Below are 23,601 nucleotides of genomic sequence, written 5' to 3' on the forward strand. Positions count from 1 at the left end.
GGCAGATCCGATCGAGATTTATCTTGCGTTCCAACCAATACACACGGTGTCATAAGAGTTTCTTTTGCATCTTTTAGGCTATTTTTTCAGGAAGTATGGACTTGCCCCTGATGAAACTTGTACCGTCGTATGGGAGGCAGTGAATACAAGTTATTGCAACTAAAATCAAAGCGATTCGAGAGCAGGTCCTAATCTGAACTTATTCGAAAATTTGTGTGGGAGGTACCCGAAGGAGTGGATCGATTGAGTCCATATTGGAACCTCATCTTAATCTGGTAGAAATTTTACGATGTGCAAAGTATGGATCAAAACGGTTACTTTCTTCAAGATTTATCGTGCGCAAAATTTTCTGAACATTTATGAACTTTTGTGGGGGAGGTACCGGAAGGAGTGGACAGATATAGCCCATCTTCGAACTAAAACTAAGTTTGGGCAAAATATTACGAAAGCCAAATTTTGGACCGAATCGATTGATCCATTCGAGAGTTATCGTGCGCTCTAGCCAGCCAGACAGACGGACGGACATTGCTAAATCAACTCCAAATTGTCTGAAAAGGATTTCGTCCAAACAATCTAAAACCATTATTTCGATGAGGTACATTTTGCCCGCATGAACGTATATATACCCTCGTTAGCATAAATGCTGAGGGTATAAAAATATACCCTTTCTACATAGTGGTGTAGGGTATAAAAAGTTAATTGTATCTAATTTCAAAGCTCATAAATATTAAAAATCATCTTTAAATGAAACACGATGTTGATTAATGTGAACACTTAACCTCTTCCACAAAGCACCGTCACCAACTAATTCAACTACTTTGTAAAAAACTGGGGAAAAACATCCTTTCACATACAAAAAAATAAATCCCATAAGTTACACTCGACACTTTCAAATAATTTCGAAACAGATCCTTGTTAATGTGTGAAAATTTGGTTAATTTATTTGTCCAAAGGATACATTTTCCTCCATCAGCCAGCACCAACGACACAAAACAATTTCAACTATAGGATTCCCTGATGTTGAGACTCTTTTTTTCCTTCGTCGTTGTCATAATACCTCGAGAGACAAGGAAAAAACAGGCGGTTTCACCAAACAACAACAAATCATTAAAAACACATTGTGGTTTAAATACAATACCCGCTACTGTTTGTTTCGCTATGGGATGGAGGAGACCATCCATGCCAGCCACTGGCATCAACATCATCATAAATAATGAAAAAAAACAAAAGCAGAAAAAAATCCTACCATTAAATTGGTAACGTGAACTTCACAAACTATCATCAGTAAAAACAAAGACTTTAACTAACGTGTGGATGACTCTTTGGGGGGTCTTCATTAATAGAAGGGCCTTTATATGTCTAAATGCAAAATAATAATGATAATATGAATATATGTGAATGTGATATGAACTAGTCTAACCTGTGTCCTCCAACCCCGGAGATAATTCATTGATCTTGAAGCGAGCTAATTTCTTAAAACTAAAATATTTCTCAACAGAAAATTTATGATTTGCCATGTTTTAACAATAGAAATAGGCCCCATAATAAACTCTGAAATAAGCAATTACCTTTTCGAAGAGGTCCATCACGGAATGATACAATTAAGGGTAAGCTGTGGGAATATGAGCATTTTTTTCCAAAACAGTTTCCAGTGACGTATCATTAACATTTTTTTCGGTATCTTCTATTTAGAACCTTTTATTCACTCACAACACAAGACTTATTTGTGTGTTTACATGGGAACAAAAAATTTTATTCACAAAAGAAAACTTTAATACCAACAAAAAGACTGATGATGACGAAAAACATTTTATAAACAAAGATTAATTATGGAAGGGTGACATAAAGAATAAACAAAACAACAGCAGCAGCAACCCTTAGAAAAGCATCTTGTTGCTCTATCCTCCTACCAAAACAGGCGACAGCTTAAAAGTGATGAATGAAGCCTCTGTGAAAAAGGTGACATTCTTTCAGTTAATTATGGCTTCTTGAAAAAAAACATGAAATATTTCCAAATAATTTTCAACATTTGATACTGCTCTTCTGCTAAGACACGAAGAAAAATGAGCTGGAGCTTTCGCTCTTAGGGGTGACATTTACAGTGGAAGGTGGAGATAAAGTAGCAGCGCAGTGTCTATGTTTCGTCGGTAAATAAGTAATGTCTAAAAATGACAAATAGCCGTCACTTAGGAGGTAAGTAAAAATATGATATATTCCAACAAATATAAAAAATGTTGAATACTTTAAAAACTCTCAAAAATTTTTGGAATGTCCCTAGTTCCAACAAGGAGATAACAAATAATATTTTTAAAGATTTTTGGAATTCCATTAGAAATGTAGATTTTTTTGAAAAGTCATTAATAGTATGTATTTTCGTTCAAAATGTAAACTTACTTACGTAGCACAGTGGTACAGGGATCGATTCACCGATTCTTAATTTATACATAGGATTCGATAGTAATCATATTAAAACTAAGGGCACCTGGCTGTCTCCAGATCAGAAAACAAGAAATCAAATTGATCATGTTGTGATAGATGGAAGACTTTCATCGAGCGTGTTGGAAGTACGATCGTTCCGAGGCGCAACCATTGATTCGGACCACTGCCTTGTTGCAGCAAAGGTACGCACCCGCTTAAACGTAGCAAACAAAGTACGAACAGACACAACACGAAAGTAAGACATCGGTAAGCTGCAATCACAACAGATAGCCACAGCATATTCCACTCAACTAGCTCAATTGATTAATCAACGCACATATCACGCAATGGCAAAGCATTGCCCACTCCATGCAAACAGCCGCAAAATCCATACTTGGATACCAGAGACCTCCACCAAGGAATCCATAGTATGATCAGGAGTGTCGTGCTGCCACCGAAGGGAAAAATGCGGCATATAGGGCTACTTTACAATCCGTAGCAACGCGTAGCGCACGAGAGAGATACAGGGAGAAAAGGAGAGAGGAGAAACGTCTGGAGAGATGGAAAAGCGTGAGTGTGAAAAAATCGAGCCAGAATGAAGTCCGAAAATTCTACCAAAGAGTCAAGCATCAAATTGATGGCTTTGGTACAGGCATATCCTCCTGTAGAGACCAACAAGGTAATTTGGTAACTGATACAGATAGTGTACTCAGGATATGGAAAGAACATTTTTCAAAACTGTTAGTATCCAATAGCAGCGAAGACGACGAAGATACCACAGTCCCAATCTCAGAAGATGTACTTAATGTATACCGGCCAGCCAAGATGAGGTAAAGACAGCAATAAATCGGCTGAAGAATAATAAGGCAGCAGGAGCCGATGGCTTGCTAGCCGAGCTGTTCAAAACCGGAGGCGACACGGTGATAAGGTGTATTCATCAGCTAGTTAGCACCATCTGGCAGCAAGAACGAGTACCCGACGATTGGAACCTTAGTATCCTGTGCCCCGTCCACAAGAAGGGAGATAAGACTGTATGCTCTAACTATAGGGGCATAAGTCTACTCCCTATTGCCTACAAGATCGTGTCAGGGATATTGTGCGAACGGCTAAAGCCTATGGTCAACGAGATAATTGGACCAAACCAATGCGGCTTTAGACCTGGGAAGTCCACCATTGACAAGATATTTACCCTGCGGCAAATCCTGGAGAAGACCCAAGAGATGCAGATCGACACCTACCACCTTTTTGTCGATTATAAAGCAGCCTTTGACAGACCGCTGCGTTCAAAGGTATTCCAAGCCATGTCTGAATTTGGTATCCCCGCAAAGCTCATCCGGCTTTGTAAAATGACTTTAACTGACACGAGGTCCTCAGTTAAAATAGGAAAGAACCTCTCCGAAGAGTTTGGTACCAAATGAGGTTTCAGACAAGGAGACAGCCTTTCGTGTGATCTCTTCAACATCCTGCTGGAAAAGGTTATACGAGAGGCAAACGTCAAAAAAGTGGCACAATCTACACCAATAGTCACATGTTACTTGCTTATGCTGATGATATAGACATCATGGGCCGATCAGTAAAATATGTAACTGATACCTTTACGAAGGTCGAAGCAGAATCTGCTAAAGTGGGTCTGGCGGTAAACGGTGAGAAGACCATGTTGATGGTGTCGACGCGCAATGCGTCCATTGAGCTCGGACCGACTGTGGAAGTTGGTTCCTATAATATTGAGGTAGTAAAAGACTTCATCTACCTCGGCACCTCCGTAAACACAACAAACGACATCAGTTGTGAAATAAAAAGAAGAATTGTATTGGCCAACAGATGCTGCTTTGGTTTAAGTAATAGATGGCGCAAACAAGTGGATGATGAGATGAAAAGTCGCGATATCCCAGAGTGCGAAGCAACAAATAGAGAGAAATGGAGATCTTTTCTTAGTTCGGCCTATGGAACAAATGTTCTGTAATGGGCCAGCTAAATAAGTAATTAAGTAAGTACCCGTACCGTAAGTTCCGTACGCTTAACACATTTTAATTTTTTTTTTTTTTTTTGAAATTGTGTCTGTAAGAATTTTAAATTATTGTTTTTTTTCTGCTCCACAATGCACAGTGGTGGCACTTACAAGTTGGCGTGGTTCCCATATTATGAATCATTCTAAGTTGTGGTATTTTACTGTTACCAACATATTTTTCAATCGATTTTGCTGAAATCCGGTACTAGGAGTTCTTATTGCATAATAAACCTCTCCGCGAAAAATTTAATAGTGTATGCAGAGTTTAAAACAGTTGATATCGGTCCACTTTTGCTACAGCCTCAATATAGGATTACCATCCACGTTCTGTACTTTATAGGATTTAACCAAACATTTCAGCTGAATCGCCTGTGTAGGAAATCCCTCCTTAAATTGTTCAGTAGTGCGATTCTGTAACTCCTTAACGACAGAATTAACGACAAATGTCGGTAGTTAACGACAATTTTCGGTAAGTGCTATTCTGTATACCAATTTTATCGATTTTTGTCGCTAAATTTTGACGTTAATTACCGAAAATTATTGTTAAGTTGACAACCAACAAAAAGTAGTCGTTAAGTCTTTACGACAATACATTATTACAATATTTCGCTGATTTCTTTTAACAACGGCGTTTTATATGAACATATGTTATGTTAATAAGGAGGGAACACAAGGTAAATTCCCCCTTATTGAGAAAAATCTTCTTAATGCATTTACATATGTAAGTGTTAACTGTGTAGAATAATATGGGGCAGCTTCCCCACTATTGTGCTTTCGACAGCGCCGATTTTATTGAAACTGCATAAAGATCATCAAAGAGAGCTTGTAGATCTTCGATTAACGCACAACTTTCCTTTAGAACACCTTTATGCACCATCAATTAAATCGGCGCTGACGAAGGCGCAACATTGGCGAAGCTGCCCCATGCTAACACCCTACGTATGAAGACTGCGCTAACCTTTGTTTTACTTATTAAAGAGGAAAAACGTTGGCTAATGCTTCAAAAGAACTCAAGTGTGGTACTGCTATGTAAGGCCTATACCAATGTCCTTAACAGTATCTTTCTAGGAGGCTTTCGTTGGCTTTAATTTAGCATTGAGGCCAACACGTGAAAAGTATTACTATAACTTACTTTGTTCTGTGATAATCTTATAGATTTGCGAAATTTCATTTAATGTGCGTGTGAATTGAATATGTGAATATATAAACTCAAATGACGGTAACGTGGATCCACGATCACTGAAGGGGCTTAAGTCATGCCAAATATCAAAGCTGAATTTCCATACAGACCGCCACAACCCAAAATATGATCCCAACTTTTAATTAAAAAAAAATACAACTGCGCTTTTAAAAAAGATTAATGATGGTTTTATCACTTTTATTACTTTTAAATCACACACACAATAAAAACATCTTAAGAAATCCTTCTTTATTGGCATCCCTATTCATCCAAAAGACACACATTTGAGACACATTCCTTCAAAAATCTGAATTGTTTCCTTCTTAAACGCTTTATGTTTTGTACTCGCGATGAAATAATGTTTTCAGCTTCAAAATATATTTTAATTAATATTAAAATATAATATTTGACATTTCCTTCCCATCGATTTTCGTCGGTATGGGTTAACGATGTCTACAATCGTTAACATAAAGTTACAGAATAGCACATTCGTTAACTCAACCGAATATTTTCGTTAACTACCGATGTCGGTTCGTTATGAAAAAAAGTTACAGAATCGCACTACAGTACAGGTCCACGTTTCAGCGATGTCTAACATTAGGGTGTCCCAAAAAACTACTATCTATTAAAGTGTATATTTATAATTTGTAGATTGGCCTAGTTACCATGACAACCGAAATCGCTAAAAACATCAATAGTAGTCTTATTACAATATATAAACATTTTATTGAACATACATATAAGAAAAGGTAAAAAATACTTTAAAATATTCACAAAAATACAAACTCAGCATTTAAAAAGCGAGTTAAACTTTTGGCCATAACTGCCAAAACCGCAAATGTCGGCAAAAAATCAAAAAAGTTTTGAAATCTACAGAACCTTAGCTAAAATTTGGTACAAGCGGTGATTCTTGCATATGCTTGGAATCTAACTAACACTTTAAGGAAATCCATACATCTATATTAAATATTTTCATTTTTCCCAATATTATAACCAACATTTTTGGTAACACTTGCCATTTAGAGGAATTGTTATAAGTAGAAAGACAAAGCTTAGGAAATCTACTAAAAGATTCAACTTATCTACTAAAAGAAATCTACTAAATAATTCAACTTATGTTAAGGCGTGAATAACAGTCCTTTGTTTCAGAAACTCGTTTTTATATTAATTTTTTTCTGATTTTTAAATACAGTTTTTTCTCCAAAATTGGTCAAAAAAAATGGAAAAACAAAGTTGATTGTTGACAAATTTGGAACGTTTAGAAGCGATTGACATCTTTTAATTCTTAAAATGATGACATTAATGTTTTGATTTTTGTCATTGGGCGCATCCACTGTGCAATGTGGGAAGTGTATTATAAGTTTGTTTTGCTACAAAATTCATGTAATACCGCGAAATATTCGTCCAAGCCGCAATTAAGGACCGATCTTCACGAAATTTAGTATGGAGGTCGGTTTAACATCAGAGAATATATCACTATTGTTATTGGTGATGATCGTGAAGTATTAGGGGGTGGAATGGACCAAAAACAAAATTTTTTATCCGAATTTATATCTGCTCTCTAGGTCGCAAACCTAGTCCGATCAGCAAGAAATTTTAAATTAGGTGTAAGCTTATGATAAAAAAGAAGCTTGTAATTTTACATGATGATCAAATAGTTTTTAGCGGGTGAAATGGACCGAAAAATTTTTGTGAAAATTGGAAAAAAATGAATATATCTTATATCTTTGTTCCTGGTAGACACATTCCGCCCACGTGAGTTATTTTTGAAAGACGATCTCTCGACCTTTACATAGATGCCAATTATGTTGATGTACGTGCTCAGAGTTACAGAGTTACAGCCTAGCATATGGTAAAAACCAAAAATGTTTTACAATCGATGAATCCGAGTTTCGCCCATTCAAAATTCGCGAATTGTTAACATAATCTATATAGTATGACTGAAATTCTTTAAAATGAAGTGTTTTAGGAGGAACCCCATAAGGTCGACCATTAAAATTAATTTACGTGGAAGCTGTGTTGGCATCAATGCACAGTGGATCCACTTGTATGGAGAAAGTGGCCAAAAATATTTAGAGTGTAAAAATCAAGCCAAAGCGCCGGTTACAGCTTTGTGCTGCTGCGAAGAGTGTTTTAAGAAACCACGAGCGTAACATTCTCCCCCCTTTCCCCTCTGGAGGGGATATACGGTAAGAATTGTCTTATGCTGCTTATACAAAATGACATGAACAAAGGTTCCGATTATCTTATGATGCAAAAATAGGCTTGGGGAATCAAAACAATCTCCAAAACAACATAAAATCCAGCCAATTTAGCGGATTAAAAAAATCAACATTTTTGTCTGAAAAAAATTGGTAAATTGGCAAAATTTTTAATATAGATCTTATAGCGTTCTTCCTGGAAGGCACCTACCGCCAACGTAAGACAAATTTGGAAGAAGATTTCATCATCTTGCCACTGATACCAATTATGATAATGTACGTGGTCAGATAACAGAGTTATACGCTAATATATCCATAGAAACCCTATTCTAGGGCAGCTTTAGTCAGCGGCCCACCATTTATAGTCTGGCACTAGATGGCAGCTGATTTTAATACTGAATAATCTTAAACCCATGAACTACTTTGGGAAATTATTCCCGAAGTGGGCACTGGTGGGCATCATGAGTAAAACCTTAGGTCAAATTTAAGTATATGATCGAATTGACATTACAAAATACACTAAGAAAATATGCAGCTAACTAGAATTCCACAACATGCTAAAACACTACTTTTTAATTAAAATTAAGCTATTACCTCCTCCTTAGTTTCGCGATATTTTGAATATATTTACCTGCACTTAAAATATAGGTTGTACTTACAACAAAAAATATTAGTCAAATGTTTTGACTTTTGAAGCTATTCTTAAGAAGATCGCGTTCGAATAAAACAAAAATATATATATTTTTAAAAAGGTCCATGTCATAGCTGTCAGGGTTGCCAGATGTTGTACCAAAATTTTGACACTATTTTTTTTATTTTTGGCCAATGGGTGGATCCACTGTGCAATGTACAAAAATAGGTAAAAATGGGTTGAAGCCAACAAGTTTTTTATGCTCCCTTCCGATTTCTAGCTTAACCTTACATTTTATAGACATATGCCCAAAGAAAGACTCAAAGAATACATCATGGGCAATACGATACTAGTGTATAATTTTTCGATATATCCACTGCATCCACATAAAATTGATGCTGACATTTTGAAGCCGGAATATCGGGGTTTTTGGATTATTTTAATAATTCGGACGCGCAACAAGATAATATTAAAAACTCATAATAGGAATATAAATGCATATCTCATGAGTGTGCTCCTTACAGCATCCTAGTAATTGGAGTTTAAAGGCCAATATTTGATGCGTGAATTTTTTTAAAAACCCTATTTTTTGCGTTTAAAATTTACAAGTGCCATTCAATATTACTCTTAATTTCCTATCCTTATAAGTTACCATAGTAAACAACCAAGTTTTGTGATTGTAAACCCTATTTCTACATGAAGTTTTAGCAGTTTACATTAATTATTGTATTGGATTTTAGCGAAATAGTTGAAGAACTCCCAAATATTTTTTCTAATTTCTCTAATCAAACCAAAAAAGATATTTGGAACAATATTCCAACAATAATTTCTGTCTTTTGTTGTCGCTATAATATGCAATTTATATATCCAATTTCAATTAATTTGGTTTCATATTTTTCAATGCATTATCTAGATTCTGTAGAAATTTTTTATTTATTTTTTAGAGGTTTGTACGGACTCTGGGGCTGAATAATTTGGATTTACTTTAAGATTGTTTTATTATTTGTTGATTTTTCGCGAAAATAAAAATAAATTTAGTAATTATTCAAAAATCTACGATTAGATATGGAATGCTGTAAGCGATTTATGCAGAAATTTGCTTATAAAAAATAAGACATTTTTAAATATTTTTTCTTTATATGAGAATAAAAACCGCTAAAACTTTTGCGCGCATCGTAAAATTTTGTGAATTTTGAAACCAGAATTTTTTCCTTAACTTCTATACCAAAAATTGTAGATGTGCTCGCAAAAAATGTTTTCAAATGGAATTGCAAAGGAATTTTGGTTTTTACCATATACCACCCTCGTTAGTCTAAAGACTGAGGGTAGGAGCAACTGAAGGCCATTAAAAGTGTGGTCACAAAAGGTGTATTAAAATACTAGAAGCCCACAAGGAGACCAGTGCGCATGAACTTTTAAAGATTTTACTTAGCTGCAAGAAGTGACCATAGGACGTGTATTTTTAAAAGTTTTTAAGGCCATAATAGGGCTTTTAAATTTTTGGGAGCAATAAAAGAAACCAAAAATTATGGAAAAGGGACGATGAAGATCACCTCGCATTCACTATTTAGCGGGGCTTTAGACATAGTCAGAAGTCACCAGCTGTTCCCTCCCATTTCAACTTTATTCTTGAAGTCATGAGCATATCAATTCGTTTCGATGATGCTGATATCGAGATTGTCAACGTGTTCATCCCGCCCATCAACAGCAACAGTCGGTTCCAATGTTCACCTTTCCTTTTTCACTTGCAAAAAATGTTCGGTCATTAAGCTCGACTCCAACGAGAAATTAACTAGCATTGGGACAAGTTATCACCCTGCTTCAAGGGGATAATAGAATTGGGCCTGGTGATTTCAATGATCATCTCGAGATATGGTACTCCCAGCTTCCGAACGGACCATACGGTGCTGTTATTGCAAACCAGATAGATTAATCTGACTTCACTGCCTTCAATGAGGAATCTCCCACCAAAGTTGCAGCCATATGTTTGAGCTGTTATATATTTCCAATATCAGTCATTCGAAATTCCAAAATCTTCCAATTTCGGCCACGGTGGAGAAATTCTGTGGACAGAATTTTTTCCTCGCATGAGACCAAATTATCCAACCAGGACGATAAATTTGGCACAACTGCGCCACCAAACACGTGCCAAGGACCCAGTTGACGGAAGTATTGAGAAGCTGAGTGCAGAAAAGAGAATCTTGTTTTCTAACACATGCGCTCCCACAAATGAGTGATGAGGCTAAATGGTATGTCTTATGACATCACTTGTAGAGAAGTTTTACATGACTCAAATACTAAGGATATATCGCCAACGTTACGCTGAGCGGTATTTTTACCACCCGTTGAAATTATAATGTCGTATGGCCAGGGAATTGAACCAGGACATTCAGTGTGCCAAGCGGGAGTGCATACCACTGCCCAACAATGGCACACGACAACAACATCTCGACCACTGTACTATTAATTTTACGCAGATAGACTTATTATGTATTGCACATCCAACCTTGTAAAAGAGGAATTTCAGAAAATTGTCTCCAAATCCAAACCACCCAGGGCACTCGGTCCAGACGTAATGTTATAAAGTTGGGAGCAGTAGGTATAAACTATTTGACAAAAGTTTTGAAACTGTAAATTTCCCAATCGTCATTCTTAAGCCAGACAAATCCGTTACCATTGAAGCATCGTATCACCCAATCTCCCTTCTTTCATCTTTTTTTTAGGATCCCTATTGCTTCCATCCCTGAAACAACATCTCCACCTTGTTCCACATCAACACAGTTTCAGGGAAACTCATGGCACCAGTGGCTTTGCAAGATTGCGAATGACCACCCGAATGGACCATTCGAACTCCTTTGGCCCGTGCAGGGGTAGAGATGAACACCGGAACACCGGATCAGTATGGATCTGTTCTGTTTGACAGATCCGCATCCATCACCTGTCAATATCGGTGAAATGTAATGGATGTAGAGAATTGGTGTATTCCCGAGGGGGTTTGGCCTTAGTCGCACCAGGGATTACAGCAATAGCTATGTTGCTATTTGCTGCGCCAAAACATCGTCCAGTGTGTCCCAACTTCGTCGTCCGAATCTTCGTTGTCGCCCCGTAGTCACCCCAACAACGACAACGGCCAGCAAATGCTTCATTCCTGCAATTCAATTACAATGGTCTCCGCAATAAGGCCAGCGAAATTGTGGACTTTTTGAGTCGGAAAAACGTCATGGTACCCGCAATCCAGGAAACAAAGCTCACCATCGCCACCTGTAGCTTGCAAGGTTGTGATGGTTACAAACTTAGTTTAACCGTTTGTGGCCCGATGTTGCCTGTGGGCAATTTTGCATGTTTGTGTATACGTATTTCTGACACCGTTTGAGATATTTATAAATACAAAGTAAGTATCGGTAGATTGATTTCAAAAGAATAAAAAAAATGGAAATTACTTTTAAATAAATAGCTAGATTGGCGAAGTTATGCTTGTTTAAGTATAAGTAGTCGAGTACAAATTTGGACATGAAATATTTTAGGGATTTTATAAAATGCCGTTAAATGTCAAACGAATTGAATAATTGCAGCCAAAATTTTTTGAAAAATCTTACTGAGATGTTGATCTAACAAAATAAAAAAACACACATACAATTTACAGTTCCAATTAGTAGTTACAAATTTTTGAAATTTGGAAGTTGCCTGTGGGCAACGTTGGGCCATTGTGGTAATAAATTGGTTACATTAGTGGAAGTCAAAAATGCTGGTTAGTGATATTCAATGAAATACAAAGGGTAATTGGGACATTCGGGGTTGTGAAAAATGTTGTATTTATATTGTTATTCGAAGATTGGACTTGAATCAAGATGAGATTGACACAGTTTTTGGTGCATGTACATATTACATGTTAGGAATTTGTATGATATCAAGCGAATATCTGTTCATATATCGATGATGATAATTTTATGTATTGGATGAAGGTCAATATTATCAGGTTTAGAGTCTGCATACAAAATAGAAAATATTTTTCAAACGCTTCTACTCTGAAAAATCTCAATATGAGCATTTCAGGTTATATGAACACTACCATATACGGCAAAATTGGCTAATTTGTGATAAATATAGACCAATTTTCCATTAAATTTCCAGCAATTTTCTTCTAGAATTAAACAAACGCATCAGATTATGCTTTTTCACATCATTAATAAAGTTATGAGTTTGGTTTTGAACACTAACACGCCGTGATAACACTTTTTTCCACGTGTTTTTCAAGGACGTAGGTTCGGACCCCAGCCTGGCTCAAGCCAATTTTTATTTTTATTTGAAAATTTATAACCACAATGGCCCGATGTTGCACACAGGCAACATTTGGTACCTCCCTAACCGCAAGGAATTGATAAGAATTTTTTCCATAAAGGATTTATTTTTGCAACTACTAATCATAATAAATATAAAACATATTTTTATCTCTACGGAGAAAAATTCGGGGTTCAAAGGGTTAAGTTCGAAGTTGAGCCATATCGGCCCACTCCCTCGGGCACCTCCCCCACAAAATTTCAATTTTTTCGCAAAAATTATGCGCACAATAAGTCTTTTCTAAGCCACTGCCAATGTATCATATCAACAAACTAGTCGACATGATATCCAAAACTTCAAAAACTGAAGGCATTACAAATTATGAAGGGAAAACCCCCCTTCGATTGTATATGTGTATGTATTGAGAAAATGATTCCTAGACAAGACACTAGGGTGACTTGATAAAGAAAACGACTTCAATAAATACTTCATAATTACAAATTTGAAAATGTTTGTATAAATATAAGTTATCAAAATCAGCCTTTGTCTTTTAGCCATTAGCATTCAAATACGCCTGATGAGCCTGGCTTAAACCACCAGGCGAAACGATCGTAGCGTAATGGTTGAGAGTGTGGTACGAGTATTTCGCTAGAATTCATTTTTCAATACAAAAACTCCTTAGGCAATGTTAGCTCGATTAATCCAATAAATTAATTAAAAACTTTCGTAAATAATGGCCTGGTCCTAAAAAGACAATAATAAATAAAAAATAAATTTCGGGTATGGACTATATCGGTTCACACCTTCGGGTGCCTCCCACACAAAATTTTGGAAAAGTGCAGTTCAAGACCTCTTCTCGAATGCTTTTGATTTTTGTTGTAAAACCTTGTATTCGCTGCCCCCATTACCAAGGTGCAGATTTTTTCAGGGGCAAGTCCATACATCCTGAGAAAATAGTCTGAAAGCTGTAAAAAACCCGTGAAATTTGGCAATCGTAATATTTTGCCCAAAGTTAAATCAAGATCTAAGATGGGTCTTATAGGTCCACTTCTTTGAGTACCCCCCTCCCCCCACAAAAGTTCAAACCTTTTCGCTAAAATGTGGCGCACAATAACTCTCGAAGGCAGTAACCGATTTGGTTCATGCTTTGAATATCGTAATATTTCTATAAGACATAGATCAAATTAGAATATGAACTACATATGTCAACTCCTTCGGATACCTTCCACACCAAATTTAGAAAATGTGCAGGTTAGGACCTCCTCTCGAATCGTTTTGATTTTTATACCCCACTTTGATACGACCAAAAATGTGCCTCATCGAAATAGCGGTTTTACACCCCAAGTATATTTGGACGATATTCGTTTCAGACAATTTGGAGTCGATTTAGCTATGTCTGTCTGGCTGGCTGGTGCGCACGAAAACTCTTGAAGGAATCAACCGATTCGAACCAAATTTTGGGTATCGTAATATTTTTCCATATCGGTCCATTCTTTCGGGTACCTCCCTCATAAAAGTTCAAAATTTGTCTGTAAGATGGTGTGAACGATAACTCTCGAAGGGAGCAATCGATTTGGTCCAAACTTTTCACATCCTATTATTCCTTCAAGATATAGATCGGGTTCGAATATGGACTAATTAATTCTCTCTCTATGGATAATTCTCGCAGGGAGTTTCTGATTGGTGCAGACTTTGCACATCGTATTATTTCATCCAATCATGTATCAGGTTGGAATATGGACTATATCGGTCCACTTTTTCGGGTACCTCTCACACAAAATTCGGAAAAAGTGAATTTTAAGAGCTCCTCTCGCATTTTGAAAATTTTTTTTCAGCAGGTTGTCCTTACGGCTCCCTTTACGACGGTTCAATTTATTTTGGGCTCAAGTCCATACTTCCTGAGATAAATCCTAAAAGCTCGAAGAAACATTGGCGGCACCAACTAAAATCGCAAATCCGCAAGATTACTATCACATGGAGATACTTATCGCTCCAAACTTTGCACATCGTATTATTTCACCCTATTATTTCATCTAACAGTAACAGGTCGGAATATGGACTATATTGATCCCGTCCTTCGAGTACCTCCCACAAAAACTTTGGGTAAAGTCCGCTTTAATAGATCGTCTCTGATCGTTTTGATTTTTTTTTTTTTGCAAAACGTTTGGGTAGTACGTAAGGTAACCCTCGAAGGGAGAAACCGATATTGTCCAAACGTTGAACATCGTATTATTTCCTACAACCTCAAATTATGTCTGATTATTGACTACATAGGACCACTCTTTCGGGTACGTCCCAAACAATGTTTGGAAAGAGTCAAGTTTAAGGACTCGTCTGGTCGTTTGTAAATGTTTGGTAACTGTTCTGTATGCTATTGATTCATTTCTTTAGGTCCGAGGCTGAGGGTATATCTCAGTCGGCACAGCTGACTGATACTTTCTTACTTGTTCTTGCAACAGGTTGCACTCACGGTCCCTATTACGATGATACAAGTTTTCTCAGTGGCAAGCCCATACTTCTTGAGAAAATGACCCGAAAACTGTAAAAAACCCTAGGGCCAGCATGTGTAGTGGCTTGTGCGCACGACAACTTCCGAACCGAATACTGCGTTGGTCTACACTTTTCATATCGTAATATTTCTTCGAACATTAGATGAAATTCGAAGATGGTGCTTATAGGTCCACTCCTTTCGGTCCTTCACCACAAAAGTTCGAAAATAATCGCTAAAATGGTAAGCGAAATATTTTGTCCAAACTTAGTTAATATTCAAAAGTGGGCCCCATCGTTCCATACCACCCACAAATGATCAACATTTTTCTATAAGTGCGGTTAAGGGTATGTGCGAGAATGCTTTTGGAAATTTTCACCGAAGGTACTCCTAGTAGCCCTGTTTACAGCGATATGATGTTTTTCGTGGGAAAGTCCACGTTTGACCCGCATGCTGGAAGACGGCACTCCATGTCCCGATAATGTAGAAGCGCAGTGGCAAAGAATAGCCCACAACCTTCAGACTGCCCCAAAATCTATACTTGGCTACCAAAACCCTCCACCTGAAAATGTATGGTACGATCAGGAGTGTCGTAAGGCAACTGAAGAGAAGAACACGGCATATTTTCTTCTGCAATGATGATGAAGGTAATCTGGGAACTGATACAGATAGCGTACTGAGGATCTGGAAGGAACACTTTATGAAGCTCTTGGTATCGATTGGTATCGATGAAGATACCCCAGAGCCAATCGTTAATGACTACTTGGAATGTGTACCACCTAGCCAAAGCGAGGTTATGACAGCTATTAATCGGTTGAAAAAACAATAAAGCAGCAGGAGCTGATGGACTTCCCGCCATACTGTTCAAGTCCGGTGGCGAAATGCTGATAAAGAGTATGCATCAGTTAATTTGCAAAATTTGACAGGAAGAAAGCATACCCAACGATTGGAACCTCAGCCGACAATGTCCCGTACATAAGAAAGGAGACAAGGCGATTTATGCAAATTACAGAGACATAAGTTTCCTACCCATCGCATACCCATGGTCAATAAAATAATCAGGTCATACCAATGCGGCTTTAGACCTGGTAAATCGACAAATGACCAAATCTTCACATTGTGCCAAATACTGGAGAAACCCCACAAAAGACAGATCGACACATACCACCTGTTTGTCGACCATAAAGTCGCCATCGACAGCCAAATTAGAGCAAAGGTGTTATTTTGGCATCCCTAATTCGACTATGCAGGATGACATTGGCTGACACTAGATCAGCAGTTAAAGTAGGAAAGAACAGTTTTGAGGTAGTTGTTGTTGTAACAGTGTTTGTTATTATGTTTGTATGTCCGTTCTTCGGTTAAATCTGGCTCTGGGTCTACTCCCAGTTCCAGGAAAGTGGCTGCTTCGATGGGATGTAACCACAGATCCACTGGAGTTAGATGAGTAGGTTTGACTGGGCATTTGAAAAGGTGTTTTGTGTCGTGCGGGCCCATGCCACATACTGGGCAGATGTCCTGCACGGCGCGGTCGATTTCCGCCCAATAAGAATTTAGGCGACTGCAATATTCCGAGCGTAGTTGAGCCAAAACTACTCTAGTTTGTCGTGGCAGCTGATGCTCCTCAGCTGGGGGATGGGGGATGTATTTCGAGGACTTTATTCACACTATAATTGCTTAAGGCCTTGGCAACAGCATCAGTGTGAATACTACTTGAACCTGCTTGATATACTTGTTGGTCTAGGGGTTTTATCCTGTATCGTTGGATCTCTCCCTCTAGAGCGTGGATATCCTGCTTGAATGTGTCGGGCCTACCCACAAGATGGTGATTGGGATGGATCACACGGTAACATCCAAGCAGGTACTGCAACGAAAGCATCTCATTGTGTTGCTTCACTGGAAGAATCTTTGCCTCCTCATGTAGATGGTCCACTGAAGATTTGAGGAGGCACCCTGTCGCTGTTCTCAGGGCGGCATTCTGGCAAGTTTGAATCTTTTTCCAGTTCGAATCACACAATCTCGAGGACCAGACTGGCGCCGCATAGCTTACCACAGACCGACCTATCGCGTTATATGTGGTCAAAAAGGTTTCTTTATCTGCACCCCAAGTGCTGCCGGCTAGGGAGTTGAGGACCTTGTTCCTACTTTTCAGTTTGTCGCAGATAGCTGTGGCGTGCACGCACGACCTGAAAGTAGTGTCGAATGTGACCCCTAAAAATTTGGGGCGGAATTCTGCTACCGTCGACCACAACATTCAATTATCTTTCAAACTGCGCTGTCCATGTGGTGAACAGAGTGGCTGTTGATTTTGTGGCGCAAATCTGTACATTCCTCGAATGGAAAAAAGGTGGTGAGATCGGTTAAATAGTTGTTCAGTCTCTCACAGATGTCATCAGGATAGGTACCCGACGCCAGGATCGTGCAATCATCAGCATACGTTACGATCTCGATGCCGTCTAGAGGGGACGGAATACAGGAGAGGTAGAGGTTAAACAGTTCCGGAGATATCACCCCACCTTGGAGAACTCCCTGTTTCACTCTACGGGGTTTGGACTTCTTGTTCCTGAATTCCACTTACGACTGGCGTCCACATATATAATTGACTATCCAACGTTTCAAGCTTGGCCGGAGGGTTGTCTGCTCAATGTCCTCGAACAGCGTGGAGTGCCTGACTGTATCAAAGGCTCAAGCGTCACGATCACTGTTCTATCGCACGGCCGTCTCTGGTTGAGTCCTCGACAAATATGTGTGGTAATGGCATGCAGCGCAGTTGTCGTGCTGTGCTGCTTACGGAATCCATGCTGATGATCGGCAACTTGATAGCTATTTCTGATACTGGGGGGGACTAAGGCCTCAAGGGTCTTTGCTACGGGCGACAAAAGCGAAATCGGCCTGTACGATTCACTTTTGCTGGCATCATTGCCGGGCTGCCCATTTTCCACACTTCGGGGACAACGAGGGTGGATAGCGACAAGTTGAGAACTTTAGTGAGAAACTCCACTCCCGGCTCATCTAGCTGCTTCAGCATTGCCATGGAGTTTCCATCAGGGCCCAACGCTTTGGATGATTTAGCGTTCCTGATGACATTGGCAACATCATCCATTGTAAACTGTGGTGGTTCCTCCTCGGCAGGAAGAAATCTGATGCGACCTAATACTCTTCTCTTCGCCCTGTCACTCTCGGGGTGCTCGACAAACTGTCGATTGAAATAACTTGCGCACATCTTTGGGTCAGTCAACGTAACGTCGCCAAACGTGACTGAGGTCCTATCTTCCCTTCTTCCAGGGTTCGAGAGTGACTTAACCGTTGTCCACAATTCACCTATACCGGCTCCAATATTGCAACTCTTCAGATGATTTAACCACTTGTTCCGCTTATGCTCGCCGACCAGCCTGTTAACTTCCAGTGTCAGCTCCCTGACTCTGCGGTAATTGGGGTTGGTTCGGCGAAGCTCATCACGCTCATTTCCTAATCCCGTCGCCTCTGCTGGGAATTTTGGTCTTACTTCGGGTATTCGACCAGCAGGGATATGGCGACCGGCAGCAGCAATGATGATGTCTCGGAACGTCAGAAGGATTTGGCAGTTCTCTGAAGCGGTGATTCGTGAACTCTCTGAAACCCGGCCAATCAGCTTTCTTATGATTGACGAATGTGCGGCGTTCAGAGGTAATCAAATCGGGTGGTCTGCTAATGGAGACAATTATGGAAAGATGGTCTGATCCAAGGGAAATGACGGGTTGGCAGCTAACGTCATTTGTCAGACCAGGTGACACGATGGTTATGGCTGTCGAACTGTGACACTCTCTTCTAATTCTGATAGGAGCGTCCTAATTGACCGTGCAAAACGTAGAGCTATCAATTTGCTCAGCCAGCGCTGTACCCCTCTGGTCGTTTCCGAGGGCTGAATGCCACATCTCATGATGCGCATTAAAGTCCCCCAGGACCAGACGAGTATGACCTTCCAAAAGCGGGCTAATGTTAGGCACGTAATCTGAGATACAGCTATTTCTCGGCGGGATGTATACGTTCAGCAAATCTATCTCGGCAGTTCCACACCTGACTGCTACCCCCATACATTCCATGTACGGGTCATTAGAGACAGGCTCAAGCGAGATAGGTCTGCATTGAACAGACTGGTGCAATAGGAAAGCTAATCGCCCTACTCCACTTCTGGTGCGATCCTTCCTTATCACGTTGTAACCATCGCAACGTTTTAAGCTACAGTTGTTGCTGAGCTTGGTTTCTTGCACCGCAGCGACCTTGATATTCCTCCGACTCATGAAATCTACTATTTCCTCGATCTTACCTCGGAGTCAATTGCAATTAAATTGCAAAATTAAATTAAATTCAATCTCACGGCAGCGGGTTCTTTGTACCGGATTGACCCGGAACTACACAACATCATTGTTCCAGTCAGCGGCTGCCACCTCAGTGTACATATGTTTTGAGGTAGTAGGTTACATCATCTACCTCGGCACCGCCATAAATAAAGCAGTTCAAAAGCAAAACCTCCTCTCGTCTGACCAAACTTATACTCTACCAGACGTTGATACTACCCGTACTTTTGTATGGATCTGAAGCATGGGTACTTTCGAAAACAGATGAGGCAGAACTTGGTGTGTTTGAGAGAAATTCTTCGAAAGATTTATGGACCAATATGCGTTGGCGTGAATACCAACGTCGTATGAACCCTGAGCTATACCAGCCGACCAACATCGATATAATAAAATGTATCGAACTACAACGATTGCGTTGACTGTGTCATGTCAGCAGGATGGATAAAGATGCCCTCGCCAAAGGCATTTGAATACGAGCCACTCGACGTTATGCACCCCAAGGGATGGCCAAAGTTCCGATGGAAAGACGTAGAATATATCACGAAAAATGCCATCCAAAATTGGAGAAATAAAGCAGCAGATCGGTGCGTTTGGAAATCTATTCTTAGTTCGTCTTATGGAACAAGACGTTCTGTTTAGTACAAAAGCCATCTAAGTAAGTCCATGTTTCCTGATGAGGCTGAGGGTATACCTCTGTCGGCAAAGCCAACTGATACTTTTTTACTTGTTAATTTTATTTTCACACAATAATCCATATCCCATCAGGTGCCCATGAAAAGTATATCCTCAATAAACCACTCATCTGCCCATTTTGTAAAAAAAATAAATAAATAAATACGCCTTGCGGTTTTTGCGGAAAATAAGGTGCCAACATAAAACTTTATTTTCCATAATAAATTTTAACACTTTCCTACGGACACACACACAAACATAACATCAACAAGCTAGCATATAACATATGCACACAGAAACATTCTCTTATGTGCATAATGGTATTAATGTGTGTGTGTGCATGCACGCAGCAACAGGAAAAACATGTGATGATATTTTTTAAACGCATTACCACAACTTTACGCAAGTTTAATAAGCAAAAAAGCGATGGTGGGTGGAAAACACAACAACATTTAATATTTTCACACGTTTGCAGAATGATCATATGCGCTTACCAGAAGGAGGATGCAGAAGAATTGAATAAAACCCATATTGCTTTTTTGCTTCTTTCTGGTAGAAAAATAATGACTTTGACACTACAACGACAAAAAACGAAAAGAATAACTCATCATTGACAATTCGTTTTTTTTTTGTTTTCGTTCATCATATCTCTCTTTTGTGTATGACCAAGGGTTTATTTCCCGGGTAATATATTATCGTTCACTCTGAGCTACCCTCCGGATGAAATGGTTTTTTGTAATGTTGTTTTCTCTCGGTTATACATTCATCTTTTTTTTGGTGGTGTTTGTGCCTTACGTGAATAACAATGACAATATGTTCGCTCATATGGATAACATCAGCGTCGTCATCAACATCATCACCGGTGGACAGTGTTTCAAAAGTGGATTTTTTAAAAAGTATTTGACCATAAATGTGGATATTTTTTGAATGAACATCTGAATCAAACAAAAAAATCTTTAGACGATATGTCTACGATGAACATTGAACAACCCGAGTTTGAACAGCCAAACCATTGAGATTTTCAATCCAACATTAAGATGCAAGTTGTAGCCAAGTACATCGCAAATCGTATTGGAACGCTCCTTCAGGCAGTTTTGACCTTGTGGATAAAAAATTTCAAATGAAAATCTTGATTTTCACCGTAGACAGATCGTCTAGTGGACTTTTTTGCTGAGTTCAATCCCAGGAATCAGAAACGCGAAAGGCCCAACAAGGTGTTCAAATCGCCGCACTCTACCCGTGGGTTTTAAAGAACATTTTTAAGGCAGGTGGATTTTTTAAAGAATGTTATTAAGGCCCGTGGATTTTTTAAAGAATATTTTAAAGGCCCGCGGATTTTTAAAGAATATTTTAAAGGCCCGCGGATTTTTAAAGAATATTTTAAATGCCCGTGGCTTTTTCAAAGACTATTTTTTAGGCACGTGCATTTTCTTAAAGAATATTTTTAAGGCCCGTGGATTTTTTAAAGAAAATTTTTAAGGCCCGTGAATTTTTTAAAGACAATTTTTAAGGCCCGTGTATTTTTTAAAGAATATTTTAAAGGCCCGCGGATTTTTCAAAGAATATTTTTAAGGCCCGTGGCTTTTTTAAAGAATATTTTTAAGATCCGTGGATTTTTTAAAGAATATTTTTAAGCTCCGTGGATTTTTTAAAGAATATTTTTAAGCTCCGTGGATTTTTTAAAGAATATTTTGAAGGCCCGTGGATTTTTTAAATAATATTTTTAAACCCGCGAATTATTTAAAGATCATTTTTAAGGACCGTGAATTTTTAAGGAATATTTTTAAGGCCCGTGGATTTTTTAAAGAATACTTTTAATGTCCGTGGATTTTTAACGAATATTTTTGAGACCCGTGCATTTTTTGTTTGTTTTTTTTTTTCTTTTTTGAAGAATATTTTAAAGCCCGTAGATTTTTTGAAGAATATTTTTAAGGCCCGTGGATTTTTTAAGAATATTTTTAGGCCCTGAATTTTTTAAAAAATATTTTCCGGCCCGCTGATTTTTTAACGAATAATTTTAAGGCCCGCGGATTATTTTAAAGAATATTTCTAAAACGGCTGGAATTTTTAAAGAATATTTCAAGGCACGTGGATTTTTTAAAATATGTTTAAGGTCCTTTGATTTTTTAGAGAATATTTTTAAGGCCCGTGGATTTTTATAGAATGCTTTTAAGGCCCGTGGATTTTTTAAAGAATATTTTTAAGGCACGTGGATTTTTAAAGAATATTTTTTAAGCCCGTTGATTATAAAAAAGAATATTTTAAAGGCACGTGGATTTTTTAAAGAATATTTTTATTGTCCGTGAATTTTTAAAGAATTTTTTTAAGGCCCGCAGATTGTTTTATAGAATATTTTTAAGGCCCGTGGATTCTTTAAAGAATATTTTTATTGCCCGTGGATTTTTAAAGAACATTTTTGAGGCCCGTGGATTTTTTTAAGAATATTTTTGAGGCCCGTGGATTTTTTAAAGAATATTTTTGAGGCCCGTGGATTTTTTTAAAGAATATTTTAAGGCCTGCAGATGTTTTAAGATTTTTTTTTAAGACCCGTGGATTTTTTAAAGAATATTTTTAAGGCCCGTGGATTTTTTAAAGAATATTTTTAAGGCCCGTGGATTTTTTAAAGAATATTTTTAAGACCCGTGTATTTTTTAAAGAATATTTTTAAGGTCCGTGGATTTTTTAAAGAATATTTTTAAGGTTCGTGGATTCTTTAAAGAATGTTTTTAAGGCCCGTGGATTTTTCAAAGAATATTTTTAAGGCCCGTGGATTTTAAAAGAATATTTTAAGGCACGTGGATTTTTTATAAAATGTTTTTCAGACCTGTGGATTTTTAAAGAACATTTTTAAGGCACGTTGATTTTTTAAAGAATAATTTTAAGGTCCGTGGATTTTTTTAAAGACTAGTTTTAAGGCACGTAGATTTTTTAAAGAATACTTTAAAGGCCCGTGGATTTTTTATAGAATATTTTTAAGGCTCGTAGATTTTTTAAAGAATAGTTTTAAGGCCCGTGGATTTTTTAAAGAATATTTCTAAGGCACGTGGATTTTTTTAAAAATATTTTTAAGGCACGTGGATTTTTTAAAAAATATTTTTAGGGCACGTGGATTTTTTAAAGAATATATTTAAGGCCCGTGGATTTGTTAAAGAATATTTCTAAGGCACGTGGATTTTTTAAAGAATATTTCTAAGGCACGTGGATTTCTTAAAAAATATTTTTAAGGCACGTGGATTTTTTAAAGACTATTTTTAAATATTTTTAATGCCCGTTGATTTTTTAAAGACTATTGGGTGACGTAGGGGATGGAAGACACCAAGCAACGGTCCTGACCAGTCTTAACATGACAAAGCCCAGGATTTATCTTAGTCCCTCTTTCATCCCAAGTGGA

Source organism: Musca autumnalis, unplaced genomic scaffold (assembly GCF_047663935.1).
Source record: "Musca autumnalis isolate F117 unplaced genomic scaffold, ASM4766393v1 scaffold_2, whole genome shotgun sequence".
Lineage (NCBI taxonomy): Eukaryota > Metazoa > Arthropoda > Insecta > Diptera > Muscidae > Musca > Musca autumnalis.